The following is a 22,190-nucleotide window of genomic DNA, read 5'->3' on the forward strand; positions in this document are numbered from 1 at the left end:
ACAAATGAGAATAGAAAAGATACTCAGAGAGGTGTGAAATTTAAAAATTATTTATTTATGAAAATTTTCATTTAATATTTTTGAATTGCAGTTGAGTGTGCTCAACTAAAACTGTGGAAAGCAAAACCATAGATAAGGGAGAACTACTGTACTGGCTGTTGGGTTAGTACCAGTGTTTCCCAAACTTTTGACATATGTGTACCCCTCTATAATTTTCATAACGCTGAGTACCCCTCGTACTCATGAGAACGTAGAACTAGGCGCAGCTAAGCACAGTGCAGTGCATATCCCCACCAAACTCCGGTGCAACGCATACCCCTACCAAACTCTTCCGTTACCCCTAGGGTTAGGCGTACCACACTTTGGGAAACACTGGGTTAGACTATATTTTAAAAATAGCTTTCCTATTCTCATCTCTAAAATGTGTTTATTAGGAATATGCATTGAAATTTATTAAATAATTTTGAGCATATGCCTAGGTGATTGGATAACGTGAGGTGAATGACGTAGGCATTGTGACATAGCATTAGTGTACTATAAGAGTTAGTGAAACACAAGAACTGCAATACAATGACAGTTGATCTGATAAGCAAGATAACTACTGAGTAGTGTACACATGGTTACACTGGACAAAAGGATGTTTCACATCCTGGGCAGGAAGGAACAAGACAATGTGAGATTTCTTTTTTTTTTTTAAATATATTTTATTATTTTGTACAGAGAGGAAGGGAGAGATAGAGAGCTAGAAACATCGATGAGAGAGAGAATCATCGACCAGCTGCCTCTTGCACAACCCTACTGGGGATATGCCTGCAACCAAGGTACATGCCCTTGACCGGAATCGAACCCGGGACCCTTCAGTCCCCAAGCCGACGCTCTATCCATTGAGCCAAACCGGTCTCGGCAACAATGTGAGATTTCATTATGTTACTCAGAGAGGTGTGAAATTTAAAAATGAAAAATTATTTATTTATGAAAATTTTCATTTAATATTTTTGAATTGCCGTTGATCGTGGTCAACTAAAACTGTGGAAAGCGAAACCATAGATAAGGGAAAACTACTGTACTGGCTGTTGGATTAGACTATATTTAAAAAATAGCTTTTCTATTCTCATCACTAAAAAATGTTTATTAGGAATATGCATAGAAATTTATTAAATAATTTTGAGCATATAACAGGATGAACTACATATAGTTTATTGTGTTTAAATTACTTCAATACTATATTTATATATTTAATAATATATTGAAAAATCCTTACATTCATTGGATTAAAAAAAAACCTAGCATTAGTTAAGTGTATTTTTTCAGTAAACTTTAAGTGATTATATCATTTATGCCTGACAATAACCTTATAAAGTAGTTACAGATTAAAGCCGGAGATTTGGTAATGTTGATGCTTAAAATGATGCAATTAATAATTTTGATCTGAATACATATTGAAAGCTGTGATTTCACACTGTTTATTCAGTTTGCATTGTACTTCATTTAGAATTTTTCTATATTAGTAACTAGGAATTCACTGTATAATGGAGAGACAAACATGCAAAACAAATGTCACTACAATGAGTTAAGTGTTATGGTAGAGGTAGTGCACCTTATGTTCTGTAAATACTGAGTATGAAATACTTCACTCCCTCCAGGTTTATGAAATAAGCCTTCTCAGAAATGGTTGGAGAGAGAAGAAGGTGAAGTTTGGATGAAGCAAGAGATTTGGAGAAAATGTCAAGGAGCTCAGCAATGATGTCAAGAGTACACTCTTTGTGAATGAGGGAGTTAAAAAGCTGGAAGGAAGAACTTTATTTTGAGAAGTAGGAAATTGATTATAGAGGTAGAGCAGGTCTTAATTTTTGACTTATTATAAAAGTAGCTATTAAAATCATGTGGCTTTATGAATTTCCAGGAAGGTAGTACATTTAAATAATGCCTTTTGCTACATTATCTGGCATGTACTCCAACTATGTAGTATCTTATACTCACTCTACTGCCAATGTTTTAGGTTAATTCAGGTTTTCTCATTCTCCAGCTTCCCTTGTCCTGTCAATAATTTAGAAATCATAGCTGGGGGTGAGCCAAGAACTCCTTTTACCACTTCTCCATTCTAACTGAGGAGATAAAACTTATGTCGAACATAAGTATTATTTTTTTAAAAATATTTTATTGGTTTTTTTACAGAGAGGAAGAGAGAGGGAGAGTTAGAAACATCGATGAGAGAGAATCATCGATCAGCCGCCTCCTGCACACCCCCTACTGGGGATGTACCCGCAACCAACATACATGCCCTTTACAGGAATCAAACCCGGGACCTTTCAGTCCGCAGGCTAATGCTCTATCCACTGAGCCAAACCTGTTTTGGCAATAATTATTATTTTTAATTCTAGTCACATCAGTATAACTTTTATAAACATTTAAAATTCTACCATGCATTCAATGTTCTTATTGATTCCTGGTAGGGTTTTAGATTTCTTTTTGTTTGATTTTATAGGTCTTATATAAAATGTTAAGAGAAGTTTCTAGCACTTTTACATATTAAACAAAAATATATTATTTTACCTTTAGCATGGGATGGAGGGAAATTAAGGAGAAAGGTATGCCTAATTGCCCAAAGCAGCATTATCTTTTTTCAAATCATTATTCAAATATCTCTTTAGCCTTCCTAAACATAGCAAATTGATTTTCAAAGGAGATGAAAGAAAATTTTATGGTCAAATAGACCAAAATAAGGCAGTGCTGTCAAGTAGAAGCAGATAGAAATAAAAAAAAAGTATAGAAAAGGCACTCTACTAGTTTATATTCTCTGGAAAACCTGACAAGGATAAGAAAAACTTTATTTTAGTGTGGGAAAGAAATGCTCACAGAACAGAATATTATTTATTACATAATTTTCTTTGTAGAACTTGATAGATGAAATAGGGTTTCTTTCAGCCAATAATTTGTACAAGGTATTGATCCAATTTTGAATCAGGGACATTTGTTTTTATTATTCTGTCATTTTTACAATAACTAAATAACATTATAGATGCTGATTACTTAACATTTCTTGATATTACTAGTACTGTTCAAGTCACACTTTAACTTCCTACTAATCCTATATAATAAAAGCATAATATGCAAGTCAACTGAACAGCAGAATGACTGGTTGGCAGGGGGTGGAGCTGGTGAGCAGGCAACACCAGGCCAATCAAGGCATGTGCCAGTGGGTAGAGGGAGGGGATGGTGATGGGGGAGCGGTGGTGACCAGCTGTGGTGGAGGGGCAGTGTAGGGGGGGAACCAGGACCAGCCAGCGCTGTCCTCTTATCGGCCTGTCTGGTAGCCTCCCTCAGCTGGTTCAGAAGTGGGCCTAAGCCATCAATTGAACATCACCTGAGGACTCCTGGACTGTGAGAGGACGCAGGCCAGCCTAAGGAACTCCTCCCCTCGAATGCACAAATTTTCATTCACCAGGCCTCTAGTTAATCATATAAAATGGTCCATTGTCCTACAAATTCTTAACACTGGCTAGGTGCACATAAGTATAGATTTAGGTTCCACAACTTCTCAGGAATGTCCCTAAGCTGATTAAAAACCTTAAAAATAATTCTATGTGCTTTCATTAGAAAGCTAATGTTGCTTATCTTTCAGAGAAAAACACCATTAATTCTGGATTAGAAGTATTCTTGCACAGATATTTCCTCATACCACCAAGTATATAATTTGAGTAAAGAGGTCATAAGTATGTCATGAAGAATTAGGCTACTCTGATATCTGCGTTCTATTCCAATCTCATTCCTGGCCAATTTCCTCTTTCACTTTCCCATGCCTTTGCACATGTTGACCCTTTTGCTTAGAATGATATCTGTAAAATACCCCCTTCTTTAGATTCCTTTCCTACTCTACCAGGCACACTCTTTTCCATAATTAAGGACCCAGCTGAGACAGTTATTCATCTATGAAGTCCTTTCTAAAACAGCACATACTTTATTTTCCTATATTTTTCCATACTTTTTCAAATATGTTCTAAGTATGTATGTATCATACATAGTGTACAAATTTTTCTTTAAATTTCTTTATTTCTTCTGGTACTCTGTAAATGTCTTGAGGTTATAACCTGCCTTAGTACTCTGTCATGTTTCACATAGCTGAGTTAATAATGTAGATGTCAGTTTCTATATGTTCTATGGTGTCACAATTTTCCTGACTATGACATAATCAGCCCCACCCAGACTCTGGACCAAGGAGAGACAGACCTAACAACTCCTATCATCCATCTCTAGACTTCTGTGGCCAGGCTGCTTAACAGTTAGTTGGTCTCACTGAATAGATTCCTGGTACCTAGATTTCCTACAATACTGGCTACAAAAAAAAAAAAAAAAAAAAAAAAGATAACTTGTCGTTCTGTCTGGAAGCAGAATATCTAATTTTGGTCTTCCATATCTCATCTCATGTCTAAATTCCTTCTCATTAAAATCTTCTCCTGCCGAGACCGGTTTGGCTCAATGGATAGAGCGTTGGCTTGGGGACTGAAGGGTCCCGGGTTCAATTCCGGTCAAGGGCATGTACCTTGGTTGCGGGCATATCCCCAGTAGGGGGTGTGCAAGAGGCAGCTGATCGATGACTCTCTTTCATGGATATTTCTAACTCTCTATCTCTCTCCCTTCCTCAATGTACAAAATCAATAAAATATATTTTAAAATAAAAAAAATTAAATAAAATCTTCTCCTGTGTTGTATCTTCTCTCAAAACAACATCTAGACTATTGAACCTTTTGGCTCTAAGAGCTGAGTTGTCTGGGCAGTGCTTCAGAGACCTCCACCGAAGACAGCTGCACCTCTCAGGAAGGGAGGGAGGACTTGAAACCCCTCCCCGCAGGTCTCTAGGATCTTACATTCTGGGCTAAGGTAAGAGCAGGCCTCAGGAGAGTGATTATAGCTAAGGACCCACATTTGCCATCTAGATGGTAGCGGCCCCCATAACTGATGCAGAAACTGCCACACCAGCTGAAGGCCTCCTTGGAATATGAGTCGAATTTTCAGCCAAAGGTTTGTGGCTTGAGATTGATTGGATCTACACATGATGATGGCCGCAGAGTGACTGCAAGACTAAGGAACTCTGAAGTAAAAGATCTTCTTAATCTAAGTCAGTTCTTTGGCTTTGACTTTCTCTAGCTGTGAATGTACTGGACAGATTCCTGTCCAAAATGAAGATACAGCCCAAGCACCCTGGATGTGTTGGACTGAGCTGCTCCTATATGGCTATCAAATAAAAATAAAAAGAGGAAAGGAATGTCTATTGGCAAGTGACTTGATCCAAATAAGAGAGTATAGGTTCACAGCTTCAGACTCAATGAGAATAGAAAAGACTGTATTGGAGGAGTGTTGGAAAGTCAAACCTACTTCTGCCTTTCAAATTCTGCAACTCTATTCACTCATTCAAGAAAACTTGCCATTTGAAAGGAAGAATCATCTTAGTTTTGAAAGACTAGAAGCTTAAAGCATTCCAGTGTAAGATCACATTTTCTAAATCACAGCCTTTTGTGTTGGCATTGCCCATCATTGCATTGGAGATCCAAGCACTAAGTGTGTAGAGTGAACAAAGTAGAATAGCTTTAGAAACATTCCAAGATAAATGGCAGAGATTTGACCTTCTGGCAAGAGTTTGTAGTCAAGTGTTTAACTGAATATTCATCAAACAAGTGTTCTGAAACAAATGTTCAGAAATAAAAATGTATTGTTTCTAAAATGAAGCTGAGAGGCGGAGCTTGAAGATGGCGACCGAACAGTCGGACTTGTTCTGACTCTGGTCCCAGAACAGATAGAAACAGCGTCTGAGTCGCTCAGGGAATGCTGATTGGCAGCTAAGGGGCTTCGGAATTCTCTAGGAAGGTAAGGAAAGGTCCGTTGGACAAGATTTCCTGACCAAGAGGCCAGCACTGCCGCGGCTGCAGCGGCTCTCCCAGCGAGCTCTCGCGGAGAGAAGGCAGCGCCATCTTACCAGGAAAGGAGGAACATCCCTGAGGCCTGGAAAAACACGCAGCGGGGAGGTCCATCAAGCAGCTGAGAAGCCCGAATCGGCACGGGCGCGTGGAATCCGGGGAGTTCTTCGGTCACCCACGGAAAGGTCAGAGTTTGCGGGGACAGCCTAGGGGACCGGGGTCCCGCGGCCCAGGCGGCTACGGTAGCAGGGGAGCTCCAACCCCTCCCTCAGGGTAGCCGGGAGCGCGCACTACCGGCCGCCGAGCAGCACCCAAAGAAGGCTGCAGCGACACCTAGTGCTGGGTTTGACGTAATCCTCCCCAGAAGCGGGACTTTTTTAAAACGCCACAGGTCACTGGACAGAGCGTTAAGAATCTCGGCTGTTTCGCCAAGGGCGGAACATCTGGACACCTTGGTGCCTGATCCCCTTCACCCCCTTGCTTCTGAATACTAGGGAAGGACTGCCCAGTTGGACATATCCGGGGAAATTGCAGGGGGAAATTGCCTTCCTGGAAACAAGGGATCTGTACCAGAAGAGATAGTCTGGGAGCCAGCTGGCACCCTGCCAGATAGAGCCATAGAGAAAGAAGACCAGAGCAACCAAAAAGACTGGGAGGTCAAACCAGTAACACTGACACCTAAGAGCTGAATTACAAACTGCACCCCCCCCCTTTTTTTTTTTTTTTTTTTTTTTTTTTTTTTTTTTTCCTTCTCTTTTCTTTTCTTTTATCTTTTAATTAATCAAAAATAAATGGACACAAATAACTAAGATATAGTCTACTTAAAATTAAGGATTACCTTACAAATCTGAGGTGCAGTGGAATGCTGGGAACTGCAAGACTTTTTGGGCCGAGAATCAGGAGTGCCAAATACATTAACAGAGGAAGTGAATGACCACTACTGGACATTTTTATGCTAATTTTACTATTATTTTATTTTCATTTTTTACCTCTTTTATTTAATCTTCATTTTTTATATCTTTTACTTAAGAAACGATTTTTTTTCCTTACTTGATTTTACCTTTTTAATTATTACATTTTTCAATCTCTATCATCACTATTACTACTGCTATTTTGCAATTTTTTTTTTTTTCCCTCTTCAGTACCATTGTATTTTTTTTCTTTATTTTACCTTGGGAGTAACCTTCATTCTATTTTAATCTCTACTATAGCATCATTCAACCCTATCTCAACTCGACCTTTACACCATCACTCTCTTGCTAAACTTTACCCTTTTAGTCTACGGTTTATCCTATCCCTTTCCGGCTTTAGTTTTTCCTCCATTCTTTCTGTATACCCCCTGCTAAAACTCTCACTATACTTATAGACCTATGTTCCAACCCCTGATCCAAGTGTATAAATACCAATCTCTGCACTATATTAACTAGTTAAAAAAAAAAAAAAAAAAAAAAAGAAAGAAAAACTGTTCTCCCCTCTATCCTTTTCGCATTGTTTGTGTGAAGGTTGATTATTGTGAATTTTTAGGCTTGTTAGTGAAATTGTTATGATTATTACTGTGTTGTTATTGTTGCTTTGTATTTTTTTTTTAAAAAAATACTCTGTTTTTGTTTGTATCTTTTACTTCTGTATATCATAGCCTTACTTAATAATAGGGGATATTGTAGTTTGTATTAATCTCCAAGTATTGTTACTGGCATTAGCTGGGTTCAGTGGTTGTTCTATGGCAGTTTTCTCCACATATATATAGTTTGTTTCCCATTTCTCTTTTAGTTTGCTTCTTCTCTCTCTTTCTCTTTCCTCTCCTTTCTTTTTTTCCCTGTCTTCCAACTTTATTTTGTCATTACTTTTTTCCTCTTTTTCTATCTCTTTATCCCTCTTTTTTTATTTTATTTACTTAATTTTTTTTTATTTTAATTTTTACTTTTTAAAATTTTTCTTTATTTTATTTTTACCTTTCTTCCTTCTCTCCTATCCCCTAAGTTGCCTTTCTCTAGTGGTCACCTTTACTAAAGGTTATTAATATTGTAAGTACATTCCTGTTAAGTGCCTCTTGTGTTGTACCAGGTAGTGTTTGTATTTTCAAATTTTAAATCAACGCAGGAGAAGGAACACCACATAACCAGACATCCTGAGAAGAGAGGCCATGGGGAGACAAAAACATAGTCCGCACATGAAAGAAAAGCAGGCATCACCAGAAAAGGAAGTAAACGAGCCCGAGGTAAGCAGCCTACCAGAGCAAGAATTCAGAATAATGATCATAGGCTGGCTAAAAAGAATGGAAGAGAAATTTGACAATAACCAAGAAGAAATGAGGAAGAACCATGAGGAATTGAAGAAGAACCAAGAAGAAATAAAAAATGACATCGCTACCATGAAGAACTCAATAGAAAGCATCAAGAGTAGACTAGAGGAAGCAGAGGACCGCATCAGTGAGCTAGAAGATAAGATGGAAAAAAATACCCAAGTAGAACAGCTTCTAGAAAAAAAGATTAAAAAGCAGGAGGAGAGCCTACGGGAGCTTTGGGACATTACAAAACAAAATAATATTCGAATAATAGGGGTTCCAGAAGGAAAGGAAACTGAGGTAGACATGGAAAAAGTATTTCAAGAAATAATGACAGAAAACTTTCCTGAAATAGAGAAGAAAAAACCCACACAAATCCAAGATGCTCGCAGAGTCCCAAGCAAAATGAATCCCAGAAGACAGACTCCAAGGCACATTATAATCAAATTGGCAAACAACAATGACAAAGTAAGAATCTTAAAAGCAGCCAGAGAGAGACAGAAAGTTACATACAAAGGAACCCCCATCAGACTAGCAACTGATTTCTCAACAGAAACTTACCAGGCCAGAAGGGAATGGGATGAAATATACAAAGTCATGCAAAGGAAGGGTCTGAATCCAAGAATACTGTACCCAGCAAGGCTATCAATCAAAATTGAAGGGGAAATCAGGAGCTTCACAGACAAAAAAAGACTGAAGGAATTTATCTCCACCAAACCAGTAATGCAAGAAATGCTAAAGGGTCTACTGTAAAAATAAAGAAATAGGAAGTGAAGAAGGAACACGGGTATAGAATAAAAATGGCGTCAAATGTGTACCTATCAATAATAACCTTAAATGTAAATGGATTAAATGCTCCAATCAAAAGACATAGGGTAACAGATTGGATAAGAAAACAAGACCCATACATCTGTTGTCTACAAGAAACCCACCTCAGAAAAAAAGATGCACACAGACTGAGGGTGAAGGGATGGAAAAAAGTTTTCCAGGCAAATGGAAATGAAAAAAAAGCTGGGGTAGCAATACTTATATCTGACAAATTAGATCTCAGAGTGAAGGACATAATAAGAGATAATGAAGGCCATTTCATAATACTAAAGGGAACAATCCAACAAGAAGAAATAACCCTGGTAAATATATATGCACCCAATACAGGAGCAACCAAATACATAAAAAAACTGCTGGAGGACATTAAGAGAGAGATTAATAGCAATACAATCATAGTAGGAGATTTTAATACCCCACTGTCACCCTTCGACAAATCATCTAAACAAAAAAACAGCAAAGAAATATCGATCCTAAGTGACTCACTAGACCAGATGGAATTAATTGACATCTTCAGAACACTCCACCCCAAAGCCACAGAATATACATTCTTCTCAAGTGCACATGGGACATTCTCAAAGATAGACCACATTTTGGGTCATAGGCAAAGTCTCTTCAAATTCAAGAAGATAGAAATCATATCAAGTATCTTCTCAGACCATAATGGCATAAAACTGGAAATTAACTACAATAAAAATAATCCAAAGAAATCAAACACATGGAGACTAAACAGCACGCTATTAAACAAGGACTGGGTTACCAGAGAAATCAAGGAAGAAATTAAAAACATCCTGGAAACAAATGACAATGAAAACACAACAATCCAAAATCTATGGGACACAGCAAAAGCAGTCTTGAGAGGGAAGTTCATATCCTTACAAGCCTATTGCAAAAAACTAGAAAAAGGGGTAACAGATGATCTAACTCTACAACTCAAAGAGTTAGAAAAGGAGCAACAAGAAAAGCCCAGTGTAAGCAGAAGGAAGGAAATAACAAAAATCAGAGCACAGATAAACGACATAGAGACCAAAAAAACAATACATAAGATCAACAAAACCAAGAGCTGGTTCTTTGAAAGAATAAACAAGATAGATGAACCTCTAGCCAGGCTAACTAAGAAACAAAGAGAGAGGACCCAAATAAACAAAATCAGAAATGAAAGAGGTGAAATAACAACAGACCCCAACGAAATACAACGGATTGTTACAAAATACTACGAACAACTCTATTCCAACAAACTGAACAACCTGGAGGAAATGGACATATTCCTAGAAAAATACAAACTTCCAAAACTCGATCAGGAAGAATCTAAAAATCTCAATAGACCAGTGACTTGGGAAGAAATTGAAACAGTCATCAGAAAGCTTCCAGCAAACAAAAGCCCAGGGCCAGATGGCTTCACAGGAGAGTTTTACCAAACATTCAAGGAAGAACTAAAACCTATCCTCCTCAGACTTTTCCAAAAAATTCAAGAGGAAGGAACACTTCCAAACTCCTTCTATGAAGCCAGCATCACCCTAATACCAAAACCAGATAAAGACAACTCAATGAAAGAGAATTACAGGCCAATATCCCTCATGAACATAGATGCCAAAATCCTCAACAAAATCCTAGCAAATCGGCTCCAGCAGAGCATCACAAAGATCATACACCATGACCAAGTAGGATTTATTCCAGGAATGCAAGGATGGTACAATATCCGCAAATCAATAAACGTGATACATCACATAAACAAATTGAAAGATAAAAATCATATAGTCATATCAATTGATGCAGAAAAAGCATTCGATAAAATCCAACACCCTTTCCTGATAAAAACTCTTAACAAAGTGGGAGTACAAGGATCATACCTCAACATAATAAAAGCTATATATGATAAACCCACAGCCAACATTATACTCAATGGGCAAAAACTAAAACCATTCCCTCTAAGAACAGGAACAAGACAGGGATGCCCACTTTCGCCACTCCTGTTTGACATAGTACTGGAAGTACTAGCCATTGCAATTAGACAAGAGGACGAAATAAAAGGCATCCAAATTGGAAAAGAAGAAGTAAAGTTATCCTTATTTGCAGATGACATGATATTGTACATAAAGAACCCAAAAGACTCCATTAAGAAACTAATTGACTTAATAAATGAATTTGGCAATGTAGCAGGATACAAAATTAACGCCAAGAAATCCATGGCATTTCTATACACCAACAGTGAAACTACAGAAACAGAGACTAAAAAAGCAATTCCATTTACCATCGCACCAAAAAAATTAAGATACCTAGGAATAAATTTAACTAAGGAAGTAAAGGATCTATATGCAGAAAATTACACGACACTGAAAAAAGAGATAGAGGATGATGTAAGGAGATGGAAGAACATACCATGTTCATGGATTGGTAGAATCAACATCATCAAAATGTCCATACTTCCTAAAGCAATCTATAGGTTCAATGCACTCCCCATTAAAATACCAAGGGCATATTTCACTGACCTAGAAAGAACTCTCCAACAGTTCATTTGGAACAATAAAAGACCCCGAATAGCCACAGCAATCCTGAGAAAGAAGGGTAAAGTAGGAGGGATCTCAATACCGGACTTCAAACTGTATTACAAAGCCACTGTTCTCAAAACAGCCTGGTACTGGCACAAGAACAGACATATAGATCAATGGAATAGAATCGAGAACCCAGATATCAACCCAAATCAATATGCTCAATTAATATTTGACAAAGGAGGAAAGAATATACAATGGAGTCAAGACAGTTTCTTCAATAAATGGTGTTGGGAAAATTGGGTAGACACATGCAAAAGAATGAAACTAGATCACCAACTTACACCATACACAAAAATAAACTCAAAATGGATACAGGACTTAAACATCAGACGGGAAACCATAAAAATACTAGAAGCATCTTCAGGCAGCAAAATCTCAGACGTATGCCAAAAGAACTTCTTCACTGATACTGCCCCTAGGGCAATGGAAGCTAAAGAGAAAATAAACAAATGGGACTACATCAAAATAAAAAGCTTTTTTACAGCAAAAGAAACCATCAACAAAACAACAAGAAAGCCCACGGTGTGGGAGAACATATTTGCAAATAACACCACTGATAAAGGTTTAATCTCTAACATCTACAGACAGCTGATACAACTAAATAAAAGGAAGATGAATGATCCAATTAAGAAATGGGCAAGGGACCTAAATAGAATATTTTCAAAAGAAGACAGAAGGAAGGCCAAAAGGCACATGAAAACATGCTCAAAGTCACTAATTATACGAGAGATGCAAATCAAAACAACAATGCGGTACCATCTCACACCTGTCAGAATGGCCAACATCAACAAATCGACAAACGACAAGTGTTGGCGAGGTTGCGGAGAAAAAGGAACCCTCGTGCACTGCTGGTGGGAATGCAGACTGGTGCAACCACTGTGGAGAACAGTGTGGAGTTTCCTCAAAAAACTGAAAATGGAACTCCCATTTGACCCAGTAATCCCACTCCTAGGAATATATCCCAAGAAACTAGAAACACCAATCAGAAAGGATATATGCACCCCTATGTTCATAGCAGCACAATCTACAATAGCCAGAATTTGGAAACAGCCTAGGTGCCCGTCAGCAGATGATTGGATCAAAAAACTATGGTACATCTACACAATGGAATACTATGCTGCCATAAAGAAGAAGGAATTCTCATCATTTGCAGCAACCTGGATGGAATTGGAGAACATCATGCTGAGTGAAATAAGCCAATCAATGAAAGAGAAACACCACATGACCTCACTCATTTGTGGATAATAAAGAGCATTATAAACTGATGAACCAAAAGATAGATATAGAGACAGTAAAGCAACAAGCAGATTGTCAAATTACAGCGGGGAGGGGAGGAGGATCTGGGGGAGATAATAGATCAACCGAAGGACTTGTATACATGCATATAAGTACAACCAATGGACATAAAACTATGGGGAGGGAGGGGCTATGGGGGAGGGAGGGAGGGGGGCAAAAAAAATCATTAAAATATGTAAAAAAAAAAATAAATAAATAAATTATAACATAAAAAAAAAAAAAAAAAAAAAAAAAAAAAAGAAATGAAGCTGAGCCGAAACTGATTTGGCTCAGTGGGTACAGCATCAGCTTGTGGATTGAAAGGTCCCAGGTTTGATTCCAGTCAAGGGCATGTACCTTGGTTGCAGACACATCCCCACCCAGTAGGGGGTGTGCAAGAGGCAGCTGATTGATGTTTCTCATTGATGTTTCTAACTCTTTATCCCTCTCTCTTTCTCTCTGTAAAAAATCAATAAAATATATATTTAAAAATAAAAAAAAAAAAAAAAAAAAAATGTATTGTTTCTAGGTGAACTGCACAACAATTGAAGCATAGTTATGACATAATAATGCACCTCGCAACAATTCCTTAATTGGATTATTGCAGCAACAAAATATCTTCTCTGAAGCCATTTTCCACTATCCTGAGCTATGGAGTCCACAAAATTGCAGTAGATTTAAGCTATGAAGCCTTAAAAACATCACAACTGGATTAACATTGATGTTCTCAGAACTGGGAAAATTGCCTAATTAACATTACCCTGTAGTGGAATAATGCTTAAATTTGAACTCATCTGAGGCATACAAACGAAGCCAAGAACATAATGTGAAATGTTAATAAGTCTGGGAATCTTTATTTCTAACATTGAGCCAATTTCCATATCGGATCATTATATTTATATGGTATTAAAAAGGGTAATCTTTTTAAATGGGGGAGGGCATCTGTAGAACTCTCAACAATAAAGATAAGATTTTTTAAAAAAGGGTAATGTAGACTCTGGTTGGTTGGCTTAATTGTTGGAGCATTGTCCCATACACCAAAAGGTTGGCAATTGAACAACCGATCAACATTGATGTTTCTCTCTTTCTCTTTCTCTCCCTACCTCTCTCTCTAAAAGTCAATAAAAACATATCCTCTAGTGAGGATTTTTTAAAAAGAGTATCCTACTCAATTTAAATTTATATTTTAAGTGATGAGATTTATATCAAAACCAACATTTCACAAATGCACTTTTAAGGCATAATAATGGTTACTATTTTAAGCAATGAAAATGGTTTCTTAGCGTGTGTAATTCAAGTAATAGATTACCCAGAGATGTGCACTTCATTGCCACATGGGAATTACATTTAAATTTGAAGGCATTTTACTTAAAGAAAAACTATATACCTAGTAAATTTGTCATATTAATTTAGCTTTAATATTTTTTTCTAAAAAACAGGTGATGGCTTTGTCCAAGGAAAAAGTTTTCATACAAAATCCACTGTTTCCATCTAGGCCCATTGAGAAAATTAGTATTATTGTATTAGTAACTCAAAATAAATTTATATCATTCCGAAATTTTGCTGATTAAACACTCCAAAAGTTTTTACTAGGCTGTTTTTATAAAACTGCCACTGCTTCTAATTTGTAATTCTGTATAAATGAAGATAATATGCTTTCACTAATTGCCCCTACTGTGCCAGCAGAAAGTCTTAAATAAATATGTATCTTTATAATTATGAGGTTGCTGAGGTAGTGTTCAGGATTGTCTATTAAGTCAGAGAGAATAAGGAGATCTACAGTGTTAAAAGTGCTATAAACAGTTACTAAGTGCAACATGTAGCCTGAGTCCATCCAGGATTGTTGTGTTCAATTTCGTCATCATGTTATTGATAAACATGCATTGGAAAATATTGATAAACCAAAGAGCCACAGTATATCTTATACTTTTTTTGAACTATGTTTTGTAGATAATGTTTCAGTTTTTCCAAAAGGCTGATATATTTCAATATTTTGATTACATCGGAGTTAACTTTGGGTGGGCAGGGGTAACCTAACCAACTACCATAATGTTTTGGAACTAAGGGATATACACTGAGTGGCCAGATTATTATGATCTCTGAAAGCATAATAATCCTATATAATAAAAGGCTAATATGAAAATTGTCCCCTCGACCAGGAGTTCGACCAGCAGGCAGGCTGGCCAACTGCCCATGTCCCCTCCCCCTGTCCAGGCTGGTTGGACCCCACTCATGCATGAATTCATGCACTGGGCCTTTAATATATATACTGAGTGGCCAGATTATTATGCATTCAGAGACCATAATAATCTGGCCACTCAGTGTACATTTCAATAAAGTTATTGAAATGCAAAAAAAAGTAGACTATTAAAAACACCTAATATGAATCACAAAAGATTTCCTTGGAATGTCCAGATACTTCCAGGTACTTGCAGATACTCCATATTTGATTGTAGTTTGGTACCCAAGGTCTTGTGGATTCCAATTGAGTCTGCTGAACCAATCTTTAACATGGAGATAGCATTTTCCACTCAACTATTGTATTCTGCCCTGGAAGAAATCTATTAATTTATTAATGGGTATCCTCCACCAAGTTGTGGTCAACAGTTTCCTAATCCTTTCCTCTTTCGTCTGTTTTTGACATTATTTAGTCATCAAAGGTGTAGTTTTAAATGTTTGTATCCTATCTAATAAAAGAGTAATATGCAAATTAACCATCACTTAGCTATACCCGCAAGCCATGCCCACTAACTAATCTGGAGTGAGTATGCAAATTAACCTAAGCAAGCTGGCTGCAGCCACTGAGTGAGCAGGAGGTTTGAGTTTCCCTGGCAATGGAGGAAGCCAAGCTTTCCACACACTCTGGCAGGCTCAGGCCTCCACTCAAGGCTACAAAATTTCAATTGTAGAAGATGAATAAATCCCAACAAAATGGTGGTCCCCACGAAGATGGAGAGAGCAGGAGGCTTGAGTTGCCCCTGGTGATGAAGGAAGATAGGCTTCTGAGGCCCTGGTCTGCCTTAGTCTCCACACAAGGCCACAAAGTTTCAATTATAGTAGATAAATAAATCCCAGATATCAGGGCCTCCGCTTGCCAGGGGGCACAGACAGCTGGCAAATCACCACAGGTCCTTTGCCCAGGCTGCCCCATGCCCCAAGGGAACCCCCAGCCTGATCCAGGACACCCTTCAGGGAAAACCAGCTGGCCCTCACCCATGCACCAGGCCTCAGGTCTATATAAAGAATAATATGCAAATTGACCATCACTTCAACACACAAGATGGCTGCCCCAATGTGATCAAAGATGGCTGCCCTCATGTGGATACAATATGGCTGCCACAAGATGGCCAGTAGGAGTAGGCAGTTGGGAGGGACCAGGCCTGCAAGAGAGGGCAGTTGGGGGCATCAAGCCTGCAGGGAAGGGAAGTTAAGGGTGAACAGGCTGGCAGAGGAGGGAAGTTGGGGGTGACTGGGCCTGCAGGGAAAGGCAGTTGAGGTGGGGGGGCAGGCCTGCAGGGGAGGGCAGTTAGGGGCAAACAGGATGGCAGGGGAACAGTTAGGTGTTAATCAGGCTGGCAGGGGAGTGGTTAGGGTGTGATAAGGCTGGCAGGCAGAAGCAGTTAGGGGCAATCAGGAAGGCAGACAGGTGAGCAGTTGGGAGCCAGCAGTCCTAGATTGTGACAGGGATGTCTGACTGCCTGTTTAGGCCCGATACTACTGGGGTTCGGCCTAAACAGGCAGTTGGACATCCCTTGAGGGGTCCCAGATTGAAGAGGGTGCAGGCTGGTCTGAGGGACAACACCCCCTTTCATGCACAAATTTTGTGCACCGGGCCTCTAGTGTATTAATAAATGAGATTATGAAGTATAGTTGCATGTATATGATTTTAGGGGGTAATTTTCATTTGCAGAGTGGCATGGCTGTTTTTATGAATGCAAAAAATATAATTACATGAGACTCCAAAGTCCTTTTTTACTTAAGTCTACAGTGTATTTTTTAAAAAATGAATTAATCTGACTTAAGTCTGCAGTGTATTATTTTTAAATTAATTAATCATATACTTAAATATTAAAAGATCTTTGTCTGGTAAAATATGCAAATATGGTTATATCATTTGATATTTTTACTCTTATGTAACAAAATATCCACTGTTTACCATCATAATTCAATGTATAAGCTGGTATTACTTGGGAAGATTGGAAATGATTATCAGTTACTTCAGTTCACCAACAGGTTATTTGTGATTAATCATGATGGCATTTTCACAGTTCTTTTTGAATATATGCTGCCTATCTAAACTACTGGAGCACATCTTCAAAGAATATGGCCTGGCTTTCATAATATAGGTTTGTTAAATATATAAACCATATAACGGATTAGAGTAACCAAGGAAGAAGCCACAGAATTTTGGGGTGGCTACCACCCCCAGATAATGCTTTATTTTTATAGAAAATCATTTTTGGTGAATAAATAACCATTCATAGAATAGTAAGAGACAGAAGAGAAAGTAGTGGGACTAAAAATAATTTTTTTATTTTTTTAAACAATCTATTTTTTAAAATATATTTTATTGATTTTTTACAAAGAGGAAGGGAGAGATATAGAGAACTAGAAATGTTGATGAGAGAGAAACATCGACCAGCTGCCTCTTGCACACCCCCTACTGGGGATATGCCCTCAACCAATGTACATGCCCTTGACCGGAATCAAACCTGGGACCTTTCAGTCCGCAGACCGACGCTCTACCACTGAGCCAAACCGGTTTCGGCATGGGACTAAAACTAATTTAAAAATCCTGGCTGCATAGAGAATTACGCAAAAATGACACTAGGAAGAAATAGTTGTTTTACCAGGAGGAACCTTGAATGTTTGGAGCATAAACTGGTGGCTGTTAATGGATGATTAATGAAGGCGTAGTCTGGGAACAAGTAATAGCTTGGCAGGAAAACTTTCCTAGGAAGAAGCTTCCTGCAATAACTTATGTCTTCTATTGAGAATATCCATTTAGAAATATACTGACAAAAAAATATTTAGCCTTTATAGGCAAACTGCATATGTAATATGCCAACATATTTTTCAGTGAATTAAATCTTTGTAATGAATGCCTGCAATGGAAACATATTACCATAACCCTGTTTTTTTCCATAAGGCAGACATTGCCAAAAACTAAAGAAAAACGCTATGCAAAATAAAGAGGAAATATGTAAGGATTTCCCCAACATGAGTGTTCCATATGTATATGTGACAACCATATGTTCGTTGAATATTTTACTATATAACTATTGTCATTGCACTACTTAAATCTCTTTTGTTATCCAAAGACTTTAAAGCATTCTATAAACATTAGCATGTTAATCTTCTAAAAGATACATACAAAGAGGTCAGGAGGAGATTATGAAAAGATCAAATTGGTCTTTGGACACTTTCTTTACTTTCAAATCTTTTTCTCCCATTCACAGCATCTGTGTTTTAATTAGGCATGTAGAATTAAAATTAATTTTTTATCATTGGAATTGTAGGGAATAACAGGCAATAGGGAACTATTTTACCTGGTGTGGGAAAGGCAAAGCAACTTTGGCAGTGTCCTATAGTCACACCTGGTCAGAGGCTTAATCTGAACTTCCAAGAATTCTATCAGGTATAGTAATAATTAATGTCGTTTTTAAACATTCGTTTAAAATCTTGCTTGGCGTTGACTTGTATTGACATAACCTTCAAACACGTGGTATCTACAGAATGTGTGAAGTGCAATTAACAAGTTTTGCTTGAAAAAGTTTGTGTTTGGTTTGGTTTTTGTTGCAAAACTAGGGCTAAGAAGATGGCGGATGAAGAGCATATTCGGCACTGCATGCCTTACAAGTTCCAATTAGGAAGAAAAGCAAGTGAGGCTGCAAAAAACATCTGTAGTGCTCTTGGTCAAGATGCAGTTAGCGCCAGAAAATGCCAGCATTGGTTTGAGAAATTTCGCGAGGGAAATTTTTTGTTAGATGACAAGAGTGGTCGAGGCCCTGTGTCCAATTTTGATCAAGAAGCTCTTCAAGCTCTTTTGGTGCAAAATCCTCAAATTACCCAACAAGAGCTTGCGACAACTTTAAATTGTTCACAAAAAACAATTTCCAATCAATTGCGTGCACTTGGCAAAGTCCAAAAGTTTGGAAAATGGGTTCCTCATGAGTTGACCGACAACAACCGTAATCAAAGAGTCACAATTTGCAGTTCGCTCCTCTCTCCTCAAAACCGTTTGCCGTTTTTAGAGCAAATTGTTACTGGAGATGAAAAATGGGTGCTGTATGTTAATTAGAAAAGGCGGCCTCAATGGTTGGACAAAAATGAGGCTCCGCAGCCCACGTCAAAACCTGACTTGCATGCGAAAAAAGTGATGTTGTGTGTTTGGTGGAATTTTAAAGGAATTCTTCATTATGAACTTTTACCATCTAACCAAACCTTTACAAGTGCAGTGTATAGTGCCCAATTGGAAAGGTTAGCCCAAGCTTTAAGAGAAAAAGAACCCGCGCTGATTAATCGGAAGGGCGTAATTCTTTACCACGATAACGCATGACCGCATACTGCAAGAATCACTGCTGAAAAACTGTGCCAGTTGGAATGGGAAGTTCTCCCTCAACCTGCATATTCTCCTGATATTGCCCCTTCCGATTACCATTTGTTTCGTTCTTTGCAAAACTTTCTTCTTGGAAAAAAATTTAATAATGAAGAATGCCTCAAAAATGCATTGACCGAATTTTTTGCATCAAAATCACAAGAATTTTACAACAGAGGGATTAAAATGCTTCCTGAGCGTTGGGCACAAGTAGTAGAAAACAACTGCAACTATATTGTTGATTAAATTTTGTTGTATTGTTTAAATAAAAAAGTATTAGAAAACGACATTACTTATTACTAGACCTATTATTTCCAAGAACACACTTAGCCATCCTGTCTGTGACATAAGCAGTCTGTTAGTCTTACTATGCCACATTTTATCTGTTTTATTAATAGTCTGTAAAATGTACTTTAAAATATTTATATAAATTTGTTTAAAAAATTTTTAAAAACTATACATTTTAGCTTGATTATCCTATATAATAAAAGCCTGATATGCTAAGTGTCCAGTTGTCTGGCCATCTGTTCAACCAATCAAAGTGTATATATGTTAATGATATGCTAAGGCTGCTCAATTGCTCACTATGACATACACTGACCATCAGGGACAGACACTCTGACTAGTAGGTTAGCTTACTGCTGGTGTCCAGCCAATCAGGACTGAGTGATATGGGCCAGACACACCCTAAAGCACTCCTGGGGCCCCTCCCTGACTGGCCAACTTCCTGCACCCCTCCCCGGCCTGACTGTGCACCAGTGGTGTCCCTCAGCCTGGAATGCACCCTCTTGTAATCCAGGACCCCTCAGAGGATGTCAGAGAGCCAGTTTTGGCCTGACGGTGGAATGACCAGTCACTATGATGAGTACTAACTACCATGAGGTAGATGCTCAATGCAGGAGCTGTCTGCTGGTGATAAGAGCACTTCTTCAGCCAGAAGCTGGTTCACTGCTGGCAAATGCAGCGGTGGTGGTGGGAACCTCTCCCACTTCTGTGGCAGTTGGACATCCCCCGAGGGCTATCTGGCTTTAAGAGGGCACAGGCCGGACTGAGGGATGCTCTTGAGTGCATGAATTTGTGCACCAGGCTTCTAGTCATTATATAATCACTTTGAGGTGAGGTATAGGAATTTTTATAGACTTTTTTATGTGATGAAAATTATGCTTCGAATTTGAGAATAAAAAAATGAAATGGCAAAGGCAGGTACAGAGTGGTAATGATAGACAGGCTGTAGAACTATATTAGCAGTTCATGGACCCTGGTCAAGGAGGCAACAAAGGTTAACCTGGGAATGAAGGTGCATGTCTACACCTAAGGAAGAAATGAATCATGTGCCAAAGTTTGAGGGCCAGGTAGGCAGGAAACAAAAAATGGCAAGTAAAAATTAAGCACTTTGGTACCCCATGGGACACACTAGGATAAGCATAACAACAAAAAGTTTCCTTTAACCCACTGATACCTCTGGTGAATCTCAGTTCCTGTCTTGCCTGTCTCTTCTAGATTAAATGAACTATTTGGCTACATTCCTAACTTTCAACCTTCATATTTTGTTCCCTGGTTGTTGATCAGCTCTTTATTTTTGCATGGCTTTGTCACAAACAGATAAGATATCATCTTGACACATTTATAAAAAAGCTTAAAGTGTAGGAAAAGAAAAGGCTTAAAGTATAGGAAACGTTTATGACCTGGATTTTAGAATTTGATGTCATCAGCAGATAGTAACTGAAAATAGGAAAGTGGATGTACTGCCTAGGGCAAGTATTTCCTAGGGCAAGAATGTAAGGGAAGCAGATATAAGACCAAGGACTGTATTAGCTTTTTAAAATACTTTGTACCTGAAATTTGTGTTACTGAAACAAATCCTTGGAAATACCAGTTGAATGTTTTCCAGGGACAACTAGCATAGGATGCTATGGTTCAATAGATTAGATTACTTGTCATTTAAAAGCACATAAAATTAATCAGCATTCTAGTTTTTTGGTGTGAACAATTATTTATTTAAAAATGTTTTTGTTAATCCTTATCTGGGGATATTTTTCAATTGATTTTTATAGTAGAGAGAGAGTGGAAGGGAGGGAGAGAGAAAGAGATAGAAACATCAATGTGTCCTCATGTCTATGGGTTGCCTCCCACACACACCCCAACGTGGGCCAAGGATAGAGCAACAGATGTATGTGCTCCACTGAGCCCAACTGGCTAGGTTAACAATTACTTTAAAAATTATTTTTTTTTCTTCTCATCCTAAACAATAGATTACAGATATTTACTCCATAGTCCTGAAAAGGAAAACCCCTATTTTGTAAAAAACTGCTCTTTGTAATTTTCTAATGTTTTTCTTAGATAAAATGTTTGCTTTCTAGACTGCTTGTAAAATGAGGATCATAAAATTAGTTGTCTGTCCTTGCAGGTCAAGACTAGGTATGCCCATAAATTTAGCTATATTTGTTTTCAAGGACAGCAGCGAGATAACCACTAATTGCACAGAGAGCTGGCTCCTTTATAAAAAAGGAAGCTCTGTTTGTACCTTTGCTTAGAATTTGAATTCATTTTCTCTAAGCCCATCGCGCGATGAATAAAGTGGTTCTCTCCAAACTCTCCTGCGTTGTTTGATTGTTCGGGAACTCTGTAACAGTCCATATATGAAAGCTGAAGAATTGTAAATTTTTAGTTTATTTCTTTTGATCACTTTAATGTCTCTTGATTGTTGCAAAATTTTGCAAAAACAGAAAGTAATTATCTACAAT

At 38.0% G+C, this 22,190-nt stretch overlaps 1 protein-coding gene and 1 pseudogene across 1 annotated transcript in view; one reads left to right on the forward strand and one right to left on the reverse strand.

Annotated features, from left to right (window-relative positions):
- HTR2C (5-hydroxytryptamine receptor 2C) overlaps positions 1–22,190 on the reverse strand; it is a 392,965-nt gene that overhangs the window by 137,477 nt on the left and 233,298 nt on the right. The gene's annotated exons all lie outside the window — the stretch shown is intronic.
- On the forward strand, positions 4,957–13,441 carry LOC118728212 (annotated as a pseudogene).

The sequence above is a fragment of the Pipistrellus kuhlii genome, unplaced genomic scaffold, assembly GCF_014108245.1.
Source record: "Pipistrellus kuhlii isolate mPipKuh1 unplaced genomic scaffold, mPipKuh1.p scaffold_m20_p_29, whole genome shotgun sequence".
Lineage (NCBI taxonomy): Eukaryota > Metazoa > Chordata > Mammalia > Chiroptera > Vespertilionidae > Pipistrellus > Pipistrellus kuhlii.